The sequence below is a fragment of the Pelobates fuscus genome, chromosome 12 (genome assembly GCF_036172605.1).
Source record: "Pelobates fuscus isolate aPelFus1 chromosome 12, aPelFus1.pri, whole genome shotgun sequence".
NCBI lineage: Eukaryota > Metazoa > Chordata > Amphibia > Anura > Pelobatidae > Pelobates > Pelobates fuscus.
The window spans coordinates 42,218,278-42,243,420 of NC_086328.1; positions in this window are offsets into that span (position 1 = coordinate 42,218,278).

A 25,143-nucleotide genomic window follows, 5' to 3' on the forward strand; every position below is an offset into this window, starting at 1 on the left:
AGAGTCTCACAGCTAAAAGGTATTGAATCTAATTGAGATTATATTTTGATGACCCTAATATCTATGGTAGGGCTTCAAACAAGGCAGTTCATTTTGCGATTTTAAATCAGTAGAATATTTTGATTTAAATATTCTGAAGAGTACAGGGCACATTCCCAAAAATTAAAAAGAACAAATTGCAGCTCCAATAGCTAATCTTCTAAATCACCAGGAAAGAGCTTGCATTTTTCTTCCAATCATTTACACAGAGATTAAAACGCAATTAAAGAACATATGAACCATATGATTTCCAAGCTGAAAGAGATTAAATTATCAGAGTCAGTTCTGCTCTAGATCTACAAGAGCTTTAGTCTTTGCATCAGTAATTCATATCATCAAAGAGTAACATGAATGTAGAATGTGTCACAAACATATGTATTCAATCAGGGCATCATTGGAACTACATGAGTCTTCACATGATATAAAGAAATATTCTGATAGCGATCATATAATATTATAATTTTGCTTTGTTTACTAGATACCCACATGTATAAAACCAGGCCCATCTCCAGGTGTAATGGATCCATAAGCAAGCCTATTGTTCAGGGCACCAATACATTATGAGAGACACTTATCCTAATTTCTTTTCACTATACCACCCACATTATCATTTTCCATACACCGTTATATGCTCTTTAATGCATCTTTGATAATAAGTGCTCCCACCCCCATCAACATGCCTTCTACTATATGAACCACATCACTGAAATCAAATGAGAAGGTTTCTGAACCAAACATAGCTGGCACAAATTCAGGTGGAAGCTGCATGAAAAGTGAAATTTAAAGAAAGGAAATGTGAAAAGTTAGAAAGGAAAAAAGGCAGCATGCATGTGGACTCCTAATATATAATTAAAAATAGTCAGCATCAGCACGCCATGAAATGGGATTGGGAACAGAAAATAATTTAAAAGGCAGCTGGATGTATTTCATGAAATGAATTTGGAGTTCTGTTTATGGCAAAAAATAGAGATGATTAATGGGACAAAAGTTATTTATGTCTTTCTGTACTCATTTTGACCTAGGTTTACAGTTATACCCTGTCTGCCTGTCTACTCTGCACCAGCCGGGCCACTCTACGGACCTGTACACGCTTTTGTACTGTCTTTACCTTGCTTTGCGTATTAAGGATAAGTTAGCTTTGACATTTTGAAATCACAAAACAATTTGAATGAATTGTATTTTGTTATTAAATTAGTTTGGCTCATCAGAATTTTCTGGAATATTTGAATGAAAGAAATTTGAAAACAACTAATACGTGTTTAACCCTTCATTCATTGCCAGTGGATGAGGAGTTAAAAATGGAAGTGGTAGTGAGGAGCAGCATTGAGAAGGAGACAGTAGGGCTAAATACAAGTACAAGATTTGCAGAGTCATTCAGAAATAGTTCCCCTGCAAGTGCAAAACATGCTAAACTTATGCATTTGGTATCTTTTGCACTTTCTGCAATTGGCCATGACATCCAAATTCCAATTCGGAATCGCTATATGAATGAATCCTAAAGCAAAATAAATAGACTATGGATGAACAGTTTGTTTGATATGTAATTTGGACTTCTGTAAGGGGTGCCAAGAATACAAAACAAAAAACTATTTGATTGATGAGAAAAAAAATAATTGATGGTTAGGGCCCAATCACTAAAAGTTTATTTTATTCACAAATAAAATGAGAAAAGATTACCAATAGAAGTATAAAAAGAAGGAGCAGTAAAAAAAATAATCTATATTTATTTATTTGCCTCGTGTAAGGGTAGACCACCTAAACTACTGAACAAATAAATACTTTTCTAAAGTGGAGCACACGTCAAATCATGTTTTATAATCTGGACAGTAAATAATTAATCTCAAAGGTAAGAAACAATGGAGGGAATTCCTCTCATTAAGGCTCTTCGGAGACACCCCATACAATTTAAAGATCCAATATGCATTCCCTATGAGGAACTAGGACACGGTTGATCCCTTTAAAATTCAAAGTGGCCAGATGATGGCCCATCTATAAAAAATGTTTTGCCACTGATGGGGCTTTACGGATGTCCTTGTATGCATTGCAGATGGATGCCCTGTGACTACCAAAATTCCCCTGATATTATTTTTATCTTTACACAAGAGCATAAAATACTTTAAATTACATATTTAGACATGCAGTTGATTCAATTGGCAATTTTGTATGATTTGCCTGATTGAGGGGGATGAAATTACCTACAAAGGATCATGTAGCTGCATGTGGTGCACCCCTAGCACCTGTATAAGCCAACATTATGTTCAGTTTTCACTCTCAGGGATTGGCAAAATGTATCTGTATGCATTATGTCCCTAAAATTGGTGCCCCTCTTATAAATGATCAATGAGGAACTAAAGAGAATCTTGGGCAACTGATCACCCTCAAAAATCCACCAATTTCTTCTGACTGCCCTGGCTATAAGATATGATTTAGGCTCAATCTCAACAGTGCAAAAACAAAATCAATGGGGTGCTTTACCAGTTCAGTGCCCTGGACAACACTTCCTCCTCTACCTTGATCCCCTCTTCATGTGGGATAATCTTGTGGAGGCTGGACACATCCATTGCTGTATCAGGTATAAGTGATTCTTGATAGAGACTTGCTATCACATCTGCTGTATCTTTGACACAGGTGGATAAGAAAGTGACAGGTTCTTTAAAAATAAAACCCAGCCATATCAAAACCAGGTCTCCTTGATGGATGTTGGGAATCTGTAGAAGCATGTACGGTACTGCACACTTGGGCTTTGGTGCAAATAAGTAATTCAAAAGGTCACATGAAATAGCTGATCTCTGTACTTCATCCTCAAGTATTTTTCTCAAATTATTTATGCAAATTCAGTGCCTGAGTCATGATTAACCCTTTATAGGTGAAAGAAGCAGACATTTGTTCAATGATACCGGTACGATAATCATAAGTAATTATAGGGAATTCATTATAGCCTTATCAGTTGGTCGTATGGTGATGTTGGATTGCTAGAAAGTCTCTCCAATGCCAATCTTTCTTGTTTGGTGATGTTGGCATATCTGTGCTTGGGTGAAGAAAAAATGTGTGTCCCATCTGTGTGTAATTTTCTAGTGAACAATATGAGGGTTGCATTATTCGGGTGTGGGGTGAAGAGAGTACTCACATGGTGTTGTCTGTATGCCCTTAAAGAATTCACTTAATTTCAGTGAACACTTTAATCTGAAATGTTCAATTTGACATAGGAAGGTACTAGGTTCACTTGAAGGAAAGAACAACATCCCCCTAGAGAGAATGTCTTCTTCATCGTGATCAAGTGGCCAAGTGGACACATTAAAGATGGGAATAGCTACGTGCCTTTGAAGGGATGTCCCTGGAGTGTTAAGGGTGGCTGTGTCCTCATCTTGTGGCCCATGTCCTTTTGGTCTTAGGCCTGGACAGTTACCCGACGGTTCCTTGACAAATCATAGATTTGCATCCAAATTCGCATTGTCAACATTTCAGACCTGAACACGGTCCTTTCTCAAGACAACCTGCACTAACATGAACATCAGATATATATCATAAACAATTAACCCTTTAAGACCGGAGGGCGTACAATTACGTCCTTTTTTAAGCGGCTCTAAACGCCGCCGGGCGTAATTGTACGCCCTCCGGCTTTTTTTTACTTACCCGGTCGCCGGCGATCCCACGCCGGCGATCGCGGTTGGGGGGACTCCCAGAGAGCCCCCCGCGGCACGTCCGCCCTCCAGCAGCCCCCCCGGCCATGTGAGAGTGAGGTCTTTGCGAGGACCTCACAATCACATGGCTGGGATAGCTGGCTGAGGCATTGCCAGCAGGGGGACTAACTGTAATGACAGTTAGTCCCCCTGCTGGCTGAAATCAAATAAAAAAAGTTAAATCAGTGTAAAAAAATAATTATATACTCAGATCATATATATATAATATATATATATGATCTAAGTATATATATACACATATACATACACACACATACACTGTCTAGGTGTATTTTACTATTAATATATATAATTACCGTATATACTCGAGTATAAGCCGAGTTTTTCAGCCCATTTTTTGGGCTGAAAAACCCCAACTCGGCTTATACTCGAGTCAAGGTCTGTATTATGGCAATTTGCATTGCCATAATACAGACCGGGGGAGAGGGGGGCTGGCAGAGCTGTAACTTACCTGTTCTGCAGCTCCTGTCAGCTCTCTCCTCCTCCGCGCCGTCCGTTCAGCACCTCGGTCAGCTCCCAGTGTAAGTCTCGCGAGAGCCGCGGCTCTCGCGAGACTTACAGTGTGAGCTGATAGAAGGAGCTGCACGGACGGCGCAGAGGAGGAGAGAGCTGACAGGAGCTGCAGAACAGGTAAGTACAGCTCTGCCAGCCCCCCTCTCCCCCCCACTGAACTACCAATGCTGGACCACCAGGGAAGGAGAGCCCCCCTCCCTGCCATGTATCAAGCAGGGAGGGGGGACGAAAAAAAAATAAAATAAGAAATAATAATAATAAAAAAAATAATAATAAAAAAAAGAATAAAAAAAAGGGGGTATAAGGACCACTGTGGGAGGGGGGGGGTATAAGGACCACTATGGGAGGGAGGGGGTGGGATAAGGACCACTATGGGAGGGAGGGGGGGTATAAGGACCGCTATGGGAGGGAGGGGGGGGGGATAAGGACCACTATTGGAGGGAGGGGGTGGGATAAGGACCACTATGGGAGGGAGGGGGGTATAAGGACCGCTATGGGAGGGAGGGGGGGGATAAGGACCACTATGGGAGGGAGGGGGGGGATAAGGACCACTATGGGAGGGAGGGGGGGGGATAAGGACCACTATGGGAGGGAGGGGGGGGATAAGGACCACTATGGGAGGGAAGGGGGGGATAAGGACCACTATGGGAGGGAAGGGGGGGATAAGGACCACTATGGGAGGGAGGGGGGGGGATAAGGACCACTGAGGGAGGGGGGGATAAGGACCACTGAGGGAGGGGGGGATAAGGACCACTATACCACTATGGAAGGGAGGGGGGGGATAAGGACCACTATCGGAGGCAGGGGGGTGGGATAAGGACCACTATGGGAGGGAGGGGGGGAGAAAAGGAACACTATGGGAGGGAGGGGGGGATAAGGACCACTATGGGAGGAAGGGAGGGGGGGGATAAGGACCACTATGGGAGGGAGGGGGGGATAAGGACCACTATGGGAGGGAGGGGGGGGATAAGGACCACTAGGGGAGGGAGGGGGGGATAAGGACCACTAGGGGAGGGAGGGGGGATAAGGACCACTAGGGGAGGGGAGGGGGAAGTAAGGACCACTAGGGGAGGGGAGGGGGAAGTAAGGACCACTAGGGGAGGGGAGGGGGAAGTAAGGACCACTAGGGGAGGGGTGAGTCAGGACCACTGGGGGAGGGGGGTGAAGGAACACGGGGTGGGGAGGTAAGGACCACTGAGGGAGGAGGAGGGGAGGTCAGGACATATGGGGGGGGCAAATATCCTTGCACCGGCCCTGCACACACTGCATTCATACACTGCATTCATACACACACTGCATTCATACACACACTGCATTCATACACACACACTGCACTCATACACACACACTGCACTCACACACACTGCATTCATACACACACACACTGCATTCATACACACACACTGCACTCATACACACACACACTGCATTCATACACACGCTGCACTCATACAGACACTGCACTCATACACACACGCTGCACTCATACACACACACGCTGCACTCATACGCACACACTGCATTCATTATACACACACTGTAAATAAATATTCAATTAATATATATTTTTTAGGATCTAATTTTATTTAGAAATTTACCAGTAGCTGCTGCATTTCCCACCCTAGTCTTATACTCGAGTCAATAAGTTTTCCCAGTTTTTTGGGGAAAAATTAGGGGCCTCGGCTTATATTCGGGTCGGCTTATACTCGAGTATATACGGTATATATATATATATATATATATATATATATATATATATATATATATATTAATTTCAAATTACACGTAGACTGATACTGATTAAATATATATATAATTATTGTTATATATATATTTATATATAATATAAAAAAATAAATATGTAAATACGTAAAAATTGAAAATTAAAAAAATAATTACAAATAAATAATTAAAAAATATATAGATGTGTGTTTTATATCAAAATACACATAGAACAAAATAATATATATATATATCTATATACATAAATATATACGTATATATCACTATATATATACCTATATATAAATAAAAATATTACAAAAAAATTATATATATATATATATACATATATATACATATATTAATTCTACATTTCTACATTCTATATTTTTACATAATTAGGTATCCTAATTAATTACAATTAGCGGGACCTGCCTGACAACCCATGCCGAAAGTATAGGGAATTTAATTTGCTAGCACTATATTTAACCCTATAACTTTCCAAGACACCATAAAACCTGTACATGGGGGTTACTGTTTTACTCGGGAGACTTCGCTGAACACAAATATTAGTGTTTCAAAACAGTAAAATGTATTACAACGATGATATCGCCAGTAAAAGTGAAGTTTTTTGCATTTTTCACACGCAAACAGCACTTACACGGACAATATTATTGCTGCAATACTTTTTACTTTTTTGAAACACAAATATTTCTGTTCAGCGAAGTCTTCCGAGTACAACAGTACCCCTCATGTACAGGTTTTATGGTGTTTTCAAAAGTTACAGCGTCAAATATGAGGCTTGTGTTTCATTTTTTCACATTAAAATTCGCCAGATTGCTTACGTTGCCTTTGTGACCCTATGGTAGCCCAAGAATGAAAATTACCCCTATGATGGCATACCATTTGCAATAGTAGACAACCCAAGGTATTGAAAATGGGGTATGTCCAGTCTTTTTTAGTCACAAACACTGGCCAAAATTGGCGTTTTTTGCATTTTTCACTCAAACAAATACTAACGCTAACTTTGGCCAGTGTTTGTGACCAAATGGCTACTAAAAATGACTGGACATACCCCATTTGCAATACCTTGGGTTGTCTACTATTGCAAATTGTATGCCATTATGGGTGTAAATTTAATTCCTGGGCTACTATACAGTCTCAAAGGCAACGTAACCAATCTGGCGAATTTCAATTTCAAATGTAACATGCTATATTTGACCCTGTAACTTCCCAAAACACCATAAAACCTGTACATAGGGGGTACTGTTTTACACGTGAGACTTTGCTGAATACAAATATGTGTATTTTATTGCAGTGAAAGCAAACAGTATTATGACATTGATAGTTAAAATGTCATGCAGAACTAAAAAAAAATTCTTATTTTCTCCCATTTTTTTCATATTAAATTATGTTTCATAGCTAAATATTTGATATTAAATGAAAGCCCTGTTTCCCCTGAATAAAATGATATATAATAAGGGGGAGTGCATTTAATATGAAAGAGGTGAATTATGGTTGGACAGACATATAGCGCAAATGCCAGGTTTTGTTTACGTTTTGTTTTGTTCACAACTTGTACATTTGGCTCAGTCCTTAGGGGTTAAGCCAAATATCAATGACTTATTCTACATGTTCAAGCTCCTCATCTGCCATGAGAACCAAAGCCGGAAGCGACCAACTACATCAGTGAAATGCATCCTCATGCAAATTATCACCCCATACACTGTCACTCCGGAAATTACTGGAAAATGAAATGTTTCCAGGTGTTATTTATTTTAATGCTTAATTATTATGTGCCATATATTAACCAACAACAAGAGTAATTCAGCATTCACTAAATGTGTAAAGTGAAAGAATGAATTAAAGATAGGACCAGAAAAAGTGAGCTTGTTCTATATTGACATATATGACATTGCTGCAAATTGTATATGTATATACCACTTAATATTAATACCTGATAGGCCTAAATACCATATTCTAGTTCATCCTATATATTAACAACAACATATAAAATAATAGTCATTAGATACTTTTTTTATATATATTTTTTTAATGATTATATTGAAAAGGCAAAAAGGAAATATCTTCATATAGACCATATAGAGCTAAAGTATATAAGGTTTTTCTTTCTCCAAGAAGTTGGAGAAGAAGATGGTCCCTGTCCCTATCTTATTTGAGCATGCAAACCATATCAATGCTGTAACAGTGCTCCCGTACTCAGTGATCCGCTACTGCTTTTAAAATTGCTATTACATTTTAATGTAGATATAGAGTGTCCCATTTGTTAAAAATTCTTAGTCACAGGCTTATCCATAATGCTGTCTCTGAAGGCTGTATTTATGGCAGAGCTATGTCTTCTTCTGCGATCCTTGAGAGTCAGTTCAGTCTTTCCTATGTAAAGTAGTCGGCATGGACATGATTTGACAGGCAAGTGATATGATATTTACCACCAAAGCATCTTTTCTTATGAGGATGTAAGAATACTTTTGCTTATAACAAGTGATCACATGTAACACATCCTGTACATTGGTAACAGCCCAGTTTGGTAGGCTTAGTTTTTAAGCAGTTTGTCTTGTAACAATGTTTGGGGTTTGTGGATACAACCTGATAGTTTTGCCTCTTGAAAGGCAGGTATCAGTATATTATTTTGTTGGTTAATTGTTAGTGTAGGACTCACCTAAGAGGTTTGCCTTGATTTGGAAGCTGAGCTTACAATTTAATGGCCATTGGAATGATACTAATAAACATCCAGTTATTTCAAGTGCATATGTATTTTGGTATTTGGTAGTGCGTAAGTACTATTTTTCTTTGTTTTTTATTGTATGTTGTGATGGACCCTCCATCAGTCTATGCTCCTAGTGCTTACCAAGGACCATCAGCACAGCACCAGACACCATAAGCAGTGCAGATCCCACGAATCGCCACAGCTTGGTTGGGGTCTCGCCATCCTCTACCCACCCTGGACCTACGACAAGGCTCCAGGTTCCAGTGGATGAACCTTCCCTCCAATAGAGAGTAGCGGGAACAAGCTCTTAAAATAGCTTAGTGATTATAGCCCAGGGGAGTATACAGAGTATAGCAATCCCCCAGTTTAGATGCAGCCTTTTTGACCCACACATGAGACGAGGTTCTATGCTGAGGATAAAACAGGAACTCAGCAGATCTGAGGGTTTATTGTCTTTTATACAGTTTGCCCCACAAGGTTACCACCCTTGTGGAGCACAGGACACAAAGTCTCAAAAGCCAATTAAAACAGTATTGTACAGTTAGACACTCCAAGATAATGTACACAAACCCTCCCCTCTGCTTGGGAGATAATTGAGTAAGATACTGTAATTAACTCAATTATCCGCAAGCAGAAAAAACATTTTTAACAAAACCCAGAAAACACCCCAAAACACCACATATCCCCACATCCCTGGATAGCCCTGATCTGGGTGAACAACATATCCAAAAATCACCCAGATCAGAGCAGGGGTTCAGGAAATTCCTGGAAGTCACATTTGACCAACCGCACACACATTTTCATGCCCAAAACTGTTCCAGAGAATTAGGCTGTGCGGCCGGTCTATTTTCAACTCTAAGTTCAGTTCAAATGCATGAACGGGGGCAAATAGTCAATGGTGGTGTTCGAATTGTCGAATGCCATGCGACTCCCGTCAAAGTTCCAGAGAAGGTAAAGTTCAGCGGTGTTCATGCCGCCGCGTGTCCGATTTGAGTTCCATGAACTCGACGACAAAACACAGCTGAACACGTTCGACTAAACAAGATTAGCTCCCAGCCAGGAGGTAAATTGGCTGCACACTCCACTTGTGTGTGGTCTGGCTGTTCGGTAGTTCGAAGTTCCACTTCGACCACTTCGAAAGTTTAAAGTGGCATTGTGCTAAGTACCAAAAGGCAATACACCCCAGGTGCCATAGTCACAGGGCAAAAGGCTGGCAAGCAGGCCTTTCCAAAGCCTAGTGGCGAGGTTACTTTTGCCACATATGTATTGAGGCCGATGTGTACTATAGTAATTTCTGCCCCCAGGAGTAGTGGGAGTTTGAGACTATGGCTTAATTGTGTATGTTTGTATTTGTTTTTTTTTCTATTACAGAGCCATGTTACAGAGCTGCCACCTATCCCATGTGTTCCCTATTAAAAGGTTGGTAAGTGTGTTGGGGCAAAGTAAAGGGATAAATAAGAATATATAATAAAATCAAACAAGGGTTGGGGGGAGGGAGGAACGGGCATTCTTATGGGGGTTCACAGGGAATTCAGAAAAATACCAACCCATGTCTCATTAGAGATTTAGCCTTTTGGTTCAAAGCAGCGAGTTGAGTTGTTGGTGAATTTTTAGTGTAGGACTGACTTACCTAAGAGGTTTTGTCTTGATGTGGTAGGTGAGCTTACATTTTAATGGCCATTGGAGTGATACTAAATACTTTCAGTTATTAAATTGTTACTTTGTTTCTTAGTATTTTAAATATATATATAAAATATATATTAAATATATATATATTTAAGGGTGGGCCTGTAGTTGTGGGAGGGGCTTGAATCCCCTTTAAAAGGGCTGCCAATTCTCTCCCACTTTACCGTTGTTGGTCTGGCGAGTCACCCCTCCCACCACTCCCTCTTTTCACATCACCCTCTAAGGTGAGCCCTCTTTATTACAGGCCTCCTGCATTGTCGGTTCAAGGACACCACAACCAACTGGTGTTATTTTAGCTATGTTTATTGGTTATTAATTATGTTATGTTACCTTATCAACACGGCAATATTGGCCCGACTACAAATAAATTTATATATATATATATATATATATATATATATATATATATATAAAATGAAATAACCATTCTAGCCGCAATGGTCCCGATGGATGGCAGGTGAGAGACACCTGGGTGAGTTGTTTTACTAATTATATCAGTATATAATGTTTGCCTGTATGCATGATGGATGTTGTCCTGTTATTTAGACCCTGAAGAAAGTCCCGAACTGGGACTGAAACGTTGGTCGTTTTTTTAACATTATTCAATAAGTTTTTTTTTGCTTTTTAAGTCCGGTGAGCAGCCATTTCTTTCTGCTATTATATATATTTATTATGTTGTTTTATTATTTATATATTTGGGGATCTGCCTGACAAACAAGGCAGTCCCCATGCAGTTATTTATTTGAACCTTTGGAGGGTAAGTATGCTGGCTGGAGGGAGGACCAATTGTTAGGACATGCTATACTTCTTTAACCCCTTAAGGACACATGACATGTGTGACATGTCATGATTCCCTTTTATTCCAGAAGTTTGGTCCTTAAGGGGTTAAATGGCATTCAAGTCCTCTTTGTATAGGAGGGCATAGCACGTACAATCATTGGGAATGTGTTCGCAATTAAAAATAAAAGGAAAAATATAATACAAACACTGTTTAACACACCCCATATTTCATAATATGTACACCCTCTGCTGAATGCATATTCTGTTTAAAAATTATAATTATAATAGTCATTATTTTAATGTCAACTAAAACTCTATAACAGTTTTTTTGTTATGCATTGCACTGAAGGCGAATTTCAACAAGAGCAATAGTTACCGCACATTGTTCCACTGGATTATATTTTACAAAATAATTCTAAATGATTTCAAAACAATACTTTATCCATTTGGAATAACATGTACATTTTACACAATTTTTTTCTTTGTTACAGATATTCCATGATTTAATTTACATGTTTACAATAAGACTCTAAACCAGCATTCTCTAATTCATTTAATAGCAATACCAATATGTTATGTATAATTAATGCAGTCACATTTGACCATTTTTCAATCTCTAAATAACAAAAGAAATATTAAATTACCCTCCGAAATACTGTACTGTATGTTTTTTAGAAATGACATTATAAACAATGTCGGAGTCTATTTATTTTAAGTTATGATACAGATTTCTTTCACATAAATCTTATGGCCTTTAAACCATTTTAAATGAACTGCATTAATGTAATCTAATCTTGAGACTGCACACAACATTTCAGTTTGAATTATCTTGAATCTATGATCCATTTTATTACTTGCAAAGCACTTTCTACATTTATGGTAATGGCAAAACCTTGTTCTGTTATTTAAATCCCATTTCATACAGGATGTTATTTAAAATAAAACATTTTTTGGTAGTAATATACAAATAAAGAAAAAGTCAATGCGCAGGAAGGCCTTTAACAAAGCAAACAAAAGGGATTTTTATGACATTAGTGAATGATAAAAAAAAAGGACTGACATTTACAGTTGATGAAATTTTACATTGGAAGGCAGAGAAAGAATTAAATTGGTCTTGAATCATATACTGTCTGAAGGAAATTGTTAACATAACTGACACAAATACCTGCTGATTCTCGGTGACATTGCTAAAGGACGCAGGTTTTTTTTTTATAGCAGAAAAGCATCATGTTGGGCTAAGGAACGCAGGTCTTTGTTTCTCAAAATCTATTTACAAATCTGTCAGTCTGTCCACCCAATCATTCTTCTACCCGTCCATCCGCTTATATAGCGGTATGAATGAGAAAGGGAGGTTAAGAGATATTGTGTAGAAATAGTCCTTAGCTGTAGTCTAACAATGAAAAGGGTTCTTTCAGCTCTGATATTTTCAAGGAGTGTTCTTGAACAGGGGTGGACAGATGGTAGTGACACTAGACCTATTTGTGTGTAGTCATCGTAACAAGTTCTACCAATAAATCAGCATTTTGATAATTGCCTATTGTACACAGTGAGAGGGATGTTGGTACTCTAGAAATAGTAACTATACCAAAACTACCTACATGTCCACAATCTACAATATGTACAACCATACTGGCACGGAAACACTCTCCCATATGCACAGTGACACTAAAATCCTCCCCTACATATATCCAGACAGAAAACAACATTTCCAGATCATCTCAGACATAGATACATGCTCTTCTTGTCACACATACATTAGTTTAAAATTAGAAAAATATATATTATTTTAAATATATCTTTGATCATCCAATGCCTCACTAGTGGTTCAGGCTGTCAGTTCCTTCCTCTGAGTTGGTGTTTTTTCTCACATATTGACATATTTTCCACATGTAGAGTATATAAAGGTTTAATTCACCCAAGCCCCACAGCATACCATGTGCTTTGGGTGAACCTCTATACTATTAGGATATACTCCCTAATTAGACAGCATCTTCCCTTCCTAATGTGGCATGAGAGCATATTCTACAAACGGATGTCTGTTTTTTCTCTGTTGCTCATTTGGGTGTTGGGTCAAAAGGGATTATATACCAATCTGTGACAAGTTGTGAATGGAAAATCTAATTACCAAATTTAAAAATAGCCAAGATGTGTTAACACCTGCAAAAAGTTTGGTCTGTGAGTTCACAGTGTATGTGAACCCAGAGGTCTATTTATCACATCAAAGTACAAATCATGCATTGTTTTTGTTTTGCTCTTTTTTCCAAAATTGTGCTGACCCAACCCGACCCAAACATAAATAATTCTGATGAGAAGTATTGATTTAGCTACAGAATCAAATCCTCAACAAGACGTATCTTGCATGATATGACCTGCCTTAATCATGATACATATCACTCAGATTGTGTTTCAATTTTCTTTTAAATGTTGCACTGCATTCGTTTTTTTTTCTAATTCAGAAATTACATTTAACATGTCTTAATTTAGCATTGATTTCAACCACTGTATATCTTCTTTTAGCCCAGGAAAGTCCAGAATAGCAACTTGTCTCTCAAGATGGCCTTGGGCTATTTATTTTATTGGTATCTGCAATTGTTTTATTGATGAGAATTTAATTAGTAATGTTGTCAGCTTTGACGCTTAATTTAAATATTTAGCCTGAAGTGTTTGGTTCTTGTTCATAAACTCTGAAGATTATTCTGTTTCTGATGTCAAACAATCACTTTATACCAATTTAGGGATTAAAACAGGTGCAAATCGACTTTCTTCGTGTTTATCCATTGCCTATATATTTCTGATGTAAAATTCTGATCTCCAAGATACTGAAAGCTGCAAACTCATAAATATCTCAATAGCAGACCCATCCACAGCACATCATAGTTTAATTGGATTAATACATTTGAGCATTATTTATGTACCTCATGTAAGTCTACATAGAAATTTAAATTGCATGATGTTAATGATACATTTTCTGTGTTAGATGTCATCCTAATATAACATCATGAAAACTAATCTAGATCATCAGATGTTTATCCTCTGTTTGTACTAATTAACTCATTAGTAGCTGTGGATTTACCTGTTTTTCATGAGTTAATAAATCAATTTTGGAACATTTGTGATACATTTGTTCCACTGTGATTTAATGTTTTCTTATAAAGTTCACCCATATTAAACATGTATAGATTTTTTTAAGACTAGTAGTGATTCAATTTAACAACCCTTGGGCTTGCTTTACTAGAAACTGATAGTTTTTTTATGGTGTCAGAGTAAAGTTTTGTCAAAATTGCTATTCAGTCAGTGGCATAACTTTGCTGCAATGCCAATTTGTAAAAGGTTTGGTCTAAAGCACGGGTGCTCCATAGGAGATCATAGAAACCACAGCACCATTTAGTATTCTCTAATTTTACTACATGACAGAAGGCTTCATATTTTGCTTACATCTTTCTTATTTAGAACTCCATATTCCTGCAATTTATTCAAAAATACAACCGATCAGATTACAGAAAAAATCAATATAAATTCTATGCTCCTTGCTCCTTTAGCACTTATTTTTTTCTTTGCTGCTCCTTACCAGCACAGGTCAGAGTATGACTGTTTCATGCAATTTTGCATGATGTCCTGGTTTTAAAGCTTAGATTATTTACTACTCTTATTGCATGTTGCTTTTCATTGTATTCCTTGTTCACCCTTTTATTACCCTTTTTTTCTGTACCTGTGGGTGTATTTCTTCTTGCATGATAACTTTCCTTCTATCTTGACTGCCAGGGTTTTTCCCACTCTGTTCCCTGTCAGGGTGCACTATTCCCTCTCTCCCCCTTCCATTTCTGGGGGCCTACAGGGTTCTTTCCTAATCACTCTGCAACTTCTCCTTGCCCAACGTAGGACATTTTCATTGGCATTCATGTGCGCATATGGTGGCCATTTTGGATTTTGTGCATTGTCTTGAGATTTACAGTGACCATCTTTGATCATCCAATGCCTCACTAGTGGTTCAGGCTGTCAGTTCCTTCCTCTGAGTTGGTGTTTTTTCTCACATATTGACATATTTTCCACATGTAGAGTATATAAAGGTTTAATTCACCCAAGCCCCACAGCATACCATGTGCTTTGGGTGAACCTCTATACTATTAGGATATACTCCCTGGGGCGAGCCTCCATTTCTATATTTATTTACACTTGGTATTGTTTGGAGTGAGCCCCCATATATATACTGTGTATAGTCTGAATGTATTTATACTATCACACTAGAGTTCTATGTATATTTATATATGTATTATTTATACACTCTGATTGGGGTGAACCCCCATTGTGCTCATTAGGTAAATTCCACTAGCTGGGACTGTGGTACAAGCTTTAGGGTGAGCCGCCATCACTACCTGCCACCTGTCACTGGTTGGCCTGGGTTTTTAAGCTATCACTAAATACCGCAATATATTTGGCTCATTCTGTCTACGCCCTTTGCCTCTTGTGGCTGTATAGACCTTGAGGATTACCTCTGTGGCGGAACTTACCGTTATTTGTATATTTTCTCCTTTATTTTGTGTTTTATTCTTTTCCATTCTGGAGTACTTCATATGAACAGAATTATTTAGTCTCCTGAACGAGGACCACCCCTGTACACCATAAGAAGGTTAACACCAGCCACTTAAGTGCAAATCTGCAAGGGAATTAATTAATGATTTCCCTGGATGGACACCATTTCATATAACCGAACACATGGCAAAAAAAAAAATGGCAGCCATCTTGTCTCCCAAACGTGGGTAGCGGTATTTGGTCGTCTAGTGCTTGGAACTCTTTTGGGCTTGGCACTCACGCGGACACAGGTAAAACTTAGACCGCTGCCCGTTCCATTTCCCGACCACCTATACGAATGATGTTCGGGAGATATCAACTACCAAACAAGAGGAGCATTCATATCCTGAAATTAAGAGATTCCCTTGCATGGTGTTCGCACAGGAACCTAACGAATGGAGACCGGCCAGTACACCTATTTCCCTGGAACTGTTTTGGGCTAGCGCCTGTTGACTGGCCGATCAAAAGTTTACCTCAATTGCATTCCTGTTGCATTGAACTGATCTGAGTGATTCTTGGATATGTTATACACTCAGATCAGGGATATCGGGGAATGTAATGTGTTTTGTGGGGTTCATGAGTATGGTGGAAACACTTTTGGGGTACGTTATATTTTGTTAGATTTTCTGTACCTGAGAGATAGAGTTTTTTTTCTCACACAATTATCTCTCAGGCACAGAGGATCCTGGGATTGAAACCCTTGTTTTATTGTACTGTAAACCTGGGCATGGGCATAAAAGCCGTGTGTGACCAAATAAAGTTCAGTTGACTCCCAGAACTGTATGTCTTCCAGTTACTGGGAGAATGGGCTATATCTCCTAAACAGCGCTTCATTTCCAGCTTCAGAGAATCCCAGCAGAGATTTTGGATCTTAGTATTGCAGCTCAGCTACAACCTCCATACCCACATACTCTGAGTGAGCCCCAGTTATTCTCACAGTGAGCTACTACCTCTAACTGTTACTGCTTTGTTCATGACTGGGTGTGGTTTTGTCCTATACTTCCCTATAGGTACCACAGTTATCTCAACAACTCAAGATCAAAATTTCCAGACTCTGATTAATCCTGCAGTGGCAGAGAAAGCTCTGGCGAAAGTTCTCCCACCACTATCTTAGGACAAAGCCATTACCCCAGACACCCCATATAATGCAGATGACTATGCAGATTTTGCAGATTCAGAAGCCTCAGCAAGAGAGACAACAAAAGCCATTCAATGCTATTGGAAGGGGACTGGCCTGGAACCGGAGACTTCAAACACTGAAGTTCGCCTCTTGGATGAGGAAGGTGATTCCCTGCCTCCCCCACAAGTATCATTACTGGATATAGGGAAGGCTGCACATGCCTCAGACAAGGAATATCAATGGAGAGTTCCCCATATGTCAGGGAATTGGTGGTGGAAGGCTCCCACGCCAAGTGTGGTCCTCCAAAAGAGACCCCCGGGGGCGCGAGGAAATTTGCCTTGATTCCACTGCCCAACCTTTGTTTGATCCAAGAAACATCCGGCACCCAAGGTCCTCAGAGAGGTCCCCCCAGTTTAGCTGGCACAGTTTGTCTACTTTTGGCTCTGTAGACCCCTTCATAGATAGATTTGTAACTGCCTCTAGGCCAAATGCCCAAGACCCTGCTTACCGGACAAGATCAATCAGACACCAGAGTTCTACTCTACCATGTCTGTCTTCTTGTCCAGGACTGAAAGCTGTTAATTGAGCTTTTATCACACAGATGAAGCTGTCATAGTCTCTTGCAGTCAGTTGCAAGAGCAGGAGATAAGAACTTATACATTAAACAGAATGTGCAATAAGGAATGTTTAAAAATTAGGCTTCTTATTCAGGAAGTCTGTAGAAAGGCTGTGTGAGTCACAGCCATTGAAAGTGTGGTTAAGGCTACATGAACAAAGGGATTTAACTCCTAAATAGCAGAGAATTGAGCATGTAGACTGATGGAAAAAAAATGATAACGGATGGCTAGGGGATGACCACTAAATGTTGATTTTATTCACAGATTAAGTGAAAAGTGGTCAATAGAGGGAAAAAAGAGGAGCAGTAAAACAACATGTATATTTATATATTGATAAAGTATATTTTTGAATAAACATATAATACATTAATATATAAATATATATTTTTTACTTCTACTTCTTTATTGATTACTTCTTTTTACTTAATCTGTTAACCAAATACCAGAAAAATCAGTGTACTACAATTTATAAACATAATAGTTATACAGAATACACAAATATGAGACAAGTACACAAACACATGAGTATGAGTCTTTAATTTTCAACTGATAAATTAATGTAATTTTATGTAAAATATCACATTCATGAGTTAAGATTCTTATCTTACCTTTACCACCACTTGCATTGCTCCCCCTGTCTTGTGCCTTCCTTAACACACATCTTCAACTGCTCTCTTCTGGCAGTGTCCCTGCTGACCTTAAACATGCCACTGTAGTACCTATCCTGAAAAACCATCTCTTGACGCATCCTCCCCCTCTAACTATCGTCCCATATCCCTGCTCCCTTTTTCATCAAAGCTTCTGCAAAGTCTTTACCAATATGTTTCACTTCCTGAATTCCAACTCTCTCCTTGACCCTCTTCAATCTGGCTTACAATCTCTCCACTCTACTGAGACTGCTTTTATCAAAGTTACTAACAACCTATTTGCAGCTAAATCCAAAGGCCACTACTCTATACTAATTCTTCTTGAACTCTCTGTTGCCTTTGACACCATTGATCATGCTCTCCTTCTTCAAACTCTTTAATCACTTGGTCTCTGTGACTCTGTCCTCTTGCGGTTTTCCTCTTATCTCTCCCAACTCTCATTCAGTGTCTCCTTTCTAATGACACCTCCTCCCTTCTTCCTGTCTCGGTTGGAGTCCCCCAAGGATCTGTCCTTGGTCCCCTTCTATTTTATCTTTACACTGCCTCTCTTGGTAAACTTATTACCTCTTTTGGATTCCACTACCACCTGTATGCTGATGACACCCAGATATATCTCTCCTCCTTGGACATATCCCCTGCCAACCTGCAATGTGTCACTGCTTGCCTTTCTACCATCTCTGACTGGATGTCCTCCAGCTTTCTGAAACTCAATCGCTCTAAAACTGAGATCCTTGTCTCTCCTCCTCCTAATACTGATCCTCAACTTTTGCTCTCCCTTCAAGTTAGTGGTATCCACATAAGTCTATCCTTGCAAGCGCACTGTCTTAGCATCATACTTGATTTTGGCCTCACCTTTGAGCATCACATCCAATATGTTGCCAAATCCTGTAGAGTCCATCTTAAAAACATAGCCCGCATGCACCCCTTTCTTATGCAAGATGCTACCAAAGCTTGTCCATGCTCAAGTAATTTCCCACATGGATTATTATAAGCCTCTCTAAATTGGTCTTCCCAAAAGCCGTATTGCCCCACTACAGCCTGTAATCAATGCTGCCGCAAGACTGATTTTCCTCTCTAGTCGGTTCTCTCACATCTCACCCCTCTGTCAGTCCTTACATTGGCTTCCTGTATCCTATATGAGTCAATTCAAAGTGCTAACCCATACCAATTCTAACCCCTTTTATATCTCTTCACAGATCCATAGGTAAGCTCCGTCTCGGTCTCTCCACTCTGCCCGTGACCTTTTCCATACTGCTGCTCGCACCTGTATGGCCAACTCACGCTTGCAGGACTTCTCACTCCCTTCCTATGTAAGAGCCTGCCTACCACCATCAGACTTTCCCCTAGTCTGCAATCATTTAAGAAGTGCCCTAAAACCCATCTCTTTAGGAAAGCTTATGGCCTCTCAGAGTAACCTCTACCTCATATACCTGTCTCTTGCTCTCTCCTAAAGGGCAGCACTTTACTCTCTCCTCCAGCTCTGCTTCACTCCCACCTTATTTAATTTATATTTCCTGTCCTAATGTGTTTTATCCCCCACCTCCTATAGACTGTAAGCTTGTTTGAGCAGGGTCCTTTTCAACCTATCATTCCTGTAAGTTTTCTTGTAATTGTCCTATTTATAGTTAAATCTCCCCTCCCATAGTATTGTAAAGTGCTACAGAATCTGTTGGTGCTACATAAATGGCAATAATAATAATAATAATAATAATAATTTAACCTTGCTTATTTAGCTGCATATGTATTCATACCCTTCACATTACACAGCTCTTTTGTATAGCTCTGCACTATGACACCCATGACTCTTTTACACACAAACATTTAAAAATATAATTATAATTTTGAGCTTATTTTAGTTGTAAGAGCCTTGTTTTTTTTTTTACCTTATTCTCTTAACATTTTGAGTACAAAAATGCTACTTTTCTCCACAAAATTACAACTACTTGGAAATAATATATCTTCTATATTTAACATTGACATATTCCTTTTAACTCAAATTATGCATTTTGGCTTTACATTACTCTAATGTGATCATTAGCTCCTATAATAGAGTCTCTTTTTAGTCCCTTACAAATAGCTTTTTCCATTTACTATTGCTTTTTGATACATAAACATTTATTTCTCCACTTGTTTTCAACATCATATTAATTTCATTTTTCGTTATACTGAAAAAATACACTAAAAATATTATATATTCTTTGTATATTATATCTTCATACATTTCTTTACAATCTGTTCAATAACATACATCAAAAGAGACATTCTTTTCTGATGGAGTATTTTATGGTCACAATAACCAGACATTGAAAGCACATTAGTTTAATCACAGTTGATGTGTGGAATATTATAGTGCTGATATCAAGGCACACACTGTTGGAATAGTTAGATATGTTATTTTGTTCTGTCACTTCTAATTATGGGTTGGTTTTACTGTCTGGGACATGACGTGGGATCCTATTCTACTTCGCTAGAGTGTTTATTTTAACATTAAAAAAAGGAAGCTTTACTTCATTTCTTGGCTAAGAACAAAATGAGAATTCTGAAGAATTACATAATATCAACAAAGCTGACAATAAACTTGATTTCACACTACAATGAGATACAATAGTAGACTGTGGTTGATCTCATCATAATTGAATGTGTTTATTTTATGAAGTACCGAAACAAACAAACAAGTATATATATATATATATATATATATATATATATATATATATATATATATAATATTTTATTGAGTTTTATCACATGCCTTTAGTACATATTACAACTATTCCATATAGTGTAACAATTGTTAAGGATTCTATGTAAAGGCATTCAATTATAAAAAGTAATATCCAATCAATCAATAAATATTAATCTTACAAATGAGAGTCAGCATATAGGCATTTCTTAGTACATAATGAATATAAAAAAACAAAACATAAGAAGAACCACTATACAAAATAATCAGAATAAGAAATTAGGAAATTAACCTGACCTGTAAGTGTTATTGACCAAATAAGACTTAACACATTGTATCATGGTATGTATAGATAAGGAGTGATGTATTAATGAGGAACTACTAGTTTTGATGAGAAAGAGAGTAAAGAGTTGCAGCAAACGAAAATATTGTTTAGTGGTTATGCTTTCAAGAAGCTTACAGCAAAAAGGGAGGGTAGTCAATGTGATGCCTCAATTGGTAAATAGCAGCCCCAACCTTTGTAGGGTTAGACAAGTGAGTTACCCAGTGTTTCCAAATAAAGAGGGATTGATCACACTTCTTTTCTAAAGACCATTTGAGTTCTTCATATTGTCCAGTTTGATCTAAGAGTTTTTACCAATCTTCTATTTGGGGAGAGCATGACTGTTTCCAGTGTAGTATAATAAGTGATTTGCAGTCAGTAAAGTAAACACTGAATGCATGTTTAGACATTACCACCAAATATGCTTTAAGGAACCTTTATCCTATTTATAACACCAGCATGTTTCCATAAAGTTAAGAAACATCTTGTGAAGATATGTTGGTGTAATGGAACTTGCAACAAGAGGCCTAGGCAACTTTGATTTGCATCAACAAAAAGGGACAGAGGGTAGGCATACCATGGTAATCTCAGGGATCCTATATAAAATAGCATATCACAATGCCAAAACATGCATACCTTCTAAAATAATATACAATAGATAAAATTAACATTAAGTTATACAATTAATTGTGTCAGGGTAGGCAGAGTGAATAAAACCTGTATAGCTTGATAAGGCACTATGGACGGGAAGTGGAGTTGTCTTCATAGGTGTAGTGCACAAGACTGGCGACCGTGCTGCTCTACTTAATTCCTGATTTATGTTTTCTTTACTTTATTTAATGATTTATTTACTATCTTTTTTCAGTGATCAGTTAGCAGGGGGGTTGGAATTAGGTGCCCTTGAAGGCACAGGGTACCAGTAAACTATAGGGGCTATTAGATCCCTCTCTCCACTCATAGCTAATAGTGCACACCGTGTGCTACTCCTATTAGATACATTTAACCGTGATTGTACCTGTATCTTTCTTCCATTTCCCCCCCCTTCTTTAACTGTATCAAAACGTATCTTTTCAAAACCAATTGATTTATTCTAGGATCTGCTTTACTGTCAGTTTTTGATCTTTAGCTGTAACATTCAGTAACTGTAATAAGGATGCCGGCTTTTTGGCACAGTAGCAAGCACCATTAATTCAGTAATATACTCGTAGAATTTAAGGTATATTAAGAATTTCTCTTTTTGCTACATATTACTTCAAGATTAATACAATAGCAATGGGCGACACTTAAGACTACTACCTTAGTATACCGATATCAGACCGTTTAATCGATCACTAAGTCACGGGATCGGTGCTCTACTTTTTTAGTCTGAAGTATCATTTATCATTATCTACTGACAGGAGCTCTATACATCTAGGGCTGCAGGGACTAGTCATATCTCTGCTGAGACTTTGTTTTTATTACACTCAGAACACTTGTACATATTATCACAGGTCTATTTAGCACTCACCGTTTGATTCACGTTTTGTTATATACACTTAGCATAATATTGGGTTTTTTCGATATATATATTTTTAATCAACGTCTAATAAATCTTTATTATTTTTTCCTTCGGTTGTTAACCTTGTTCAGATAGTTTGTCCTATAGTCGTTTAGACATTCTATTGGTGCACATATTTTGCATCATTCATTAGATACACTATCTCTTGCGCCTTTACTTCTAACTCGGGGTTACCCCCCATCTCTCCAGTGTATCTAATTTGGCTCTACTTGTTCGTTTTTTGTCTTCATAGGTACACATCGTGAAAAATATAGGCATATTGGAGTCATCAGTGTCATCTAGGCTGCTGGCCATATTGCAGAGATATTTAGTTAAACCATTTAGTTTTCCTTTTGGTTCACCTCTAGAAGAGTTTGGAGTTAGATGGGGTATTTTATTGTTAACCATTTCCCAAGGCTTTAGCCACAAAGTCACAATTTTTACTCAGTCTGCACGGAGCTAAGTTACGATGTGCCCCTTCAGTACACTCACCAAGCTATTAATGTTTTTATAATAATTACATGTTAAATATATATATATTCTACAAAACAGTCACATTCTACATAGAATATTTAATCTGCTTCTGTGAGTACAAAGTCAATTATGTGTATTTCAAGACTGATGACTAACCACAGTTTTTTTTGTTCCACCAATACACCTGACTTTACTCTGCTTCTATATGTAGATATGAGACGGAAACAATAGATTATTTAATATTTACTATTAGTCTGTTGTGCCAACCCACTAAGCCAATAGTATAGTGGGTTTGTTTACTTATGTGCATAATAAGGTTAAGTAACACTGGATAACCAAAGTAACATGTTCCTGCTTTACACCTGGCTTTACTTTTGTTTTATTGTGGACATATAGTGAAAATCAAGAACTCCATGCTTTGGCAAACAGCAATGGATTTTCACACAGGTCCTTTTCAGTTTATCAATGCACAGATTTCCAAATTGGACTCATACTTGGTTTACTCTTCTGTTGTTCATGGTCTCTCATTCCTAACCCTATGTTCCATAGAATTGTTTATGAAAGATTACATTATGCTTACCTCTCTTGTCAAGACTGCTTGATCTAGTCCCTATAATAAAAGATAGGTGAGAGCACACTAATAAAATAGCAAGATACAAGTTACCCTTTAGATCTGAAATAATATCCGTGCTTGACTTACTCCTGTATATCAAATATAAAAATAGGAAAAAATGCACATAGGGTAATAACGTAAAACCTATAATAATTTAGACTTTAAAAGGTTTCACTCACATGGTCATGAGCCACTTAACATAAGTTGGCTCAGACTACAGGCATGGATAATATCCGTACATGGTACTTCACACACCAGACTGCTCCCCCTTCGTGGTTCTGCTGATTAATTAAAATATTCCAGGATGCAAGGAATAAAATAACAATTTATTTGACATACTCCAAAATGGGGGTAAAAACAAATACTGGATATAATAAAATGAGAAGTCCACTATGCAAATAGCAAAGACTTGACGCGTTTCGGCCTGGGCCTTTATCAAAAGTCTGTTTTTTCTTCTAACTTCTTGATTCTTAAATATGTCCGGTTTGGCGCCTTTTTTTGGCGCCTTTTGCGCCATTCTTCTATCTTCTTCCGGTGTCAGGGTGGCATCCTATGTCCTGACCTTTTCTTCTGTCACTTCCGGTTCGCGCCATGACGCAGCTTCCGGTCCCCGCATCATGACGCAACTTCCGGTCCCCACGCCATGACGCTCTTCCGGTTTCGGCAAACTTGTTCTGCAAAGCTGCCAATACTGAAAATTGCCTTTTCGGCAGTTTATATTGGCAAACAATTTCTTTATACAATACTACCTTGTATATAGACTTTTTCTTAATGCATTTTACAAAAAAGAAACCTTTTTTAAAAACATCAATTTATCTTCCTCAGTAGTTAATTTTAAGGTAATTTTGGAACATTTAACTCTTAAATAAGGGAAAACATTTAACATTTTTCCTCATGGTAACAGCAGTATTAAAGAGGGAGAAAAGTACATAAAGAGGGAGAAAATACAAAAATATAAATTATTTTTTTAACATAAAGACAAATTTATATACAATGAAGCAATATATTAAAGAGTAAAAACATTTTCAGTGCTCGTTTAGAAGATCAACCCATATAAAAAGTATTTAAAAAATATTTAAAAAGATCCCAAAATATTAAAAAGATCATCTATATATATGGGGTGATCTCGAAGTCCACATTTAGTCCCTGTGGGATTAGTGTATCCACATCAAAAATCCATTTCATTTCGTTCCTATTCAGGAAAAACTCTTTATCCCCCCCTCTCCAGTGTACTTTTATCTGTTCAATTCCAATAAATTCTAGACCTTTCGGGTCTGCATTGTGGTGTTCCAAAAAATGTTTCGATACACTATGATTTTCATATTTTCGACTGATGTTATAAATATGTTCCCTAATCCTAATTTTAAGACACCGTGAAGTCCTCCCTATATA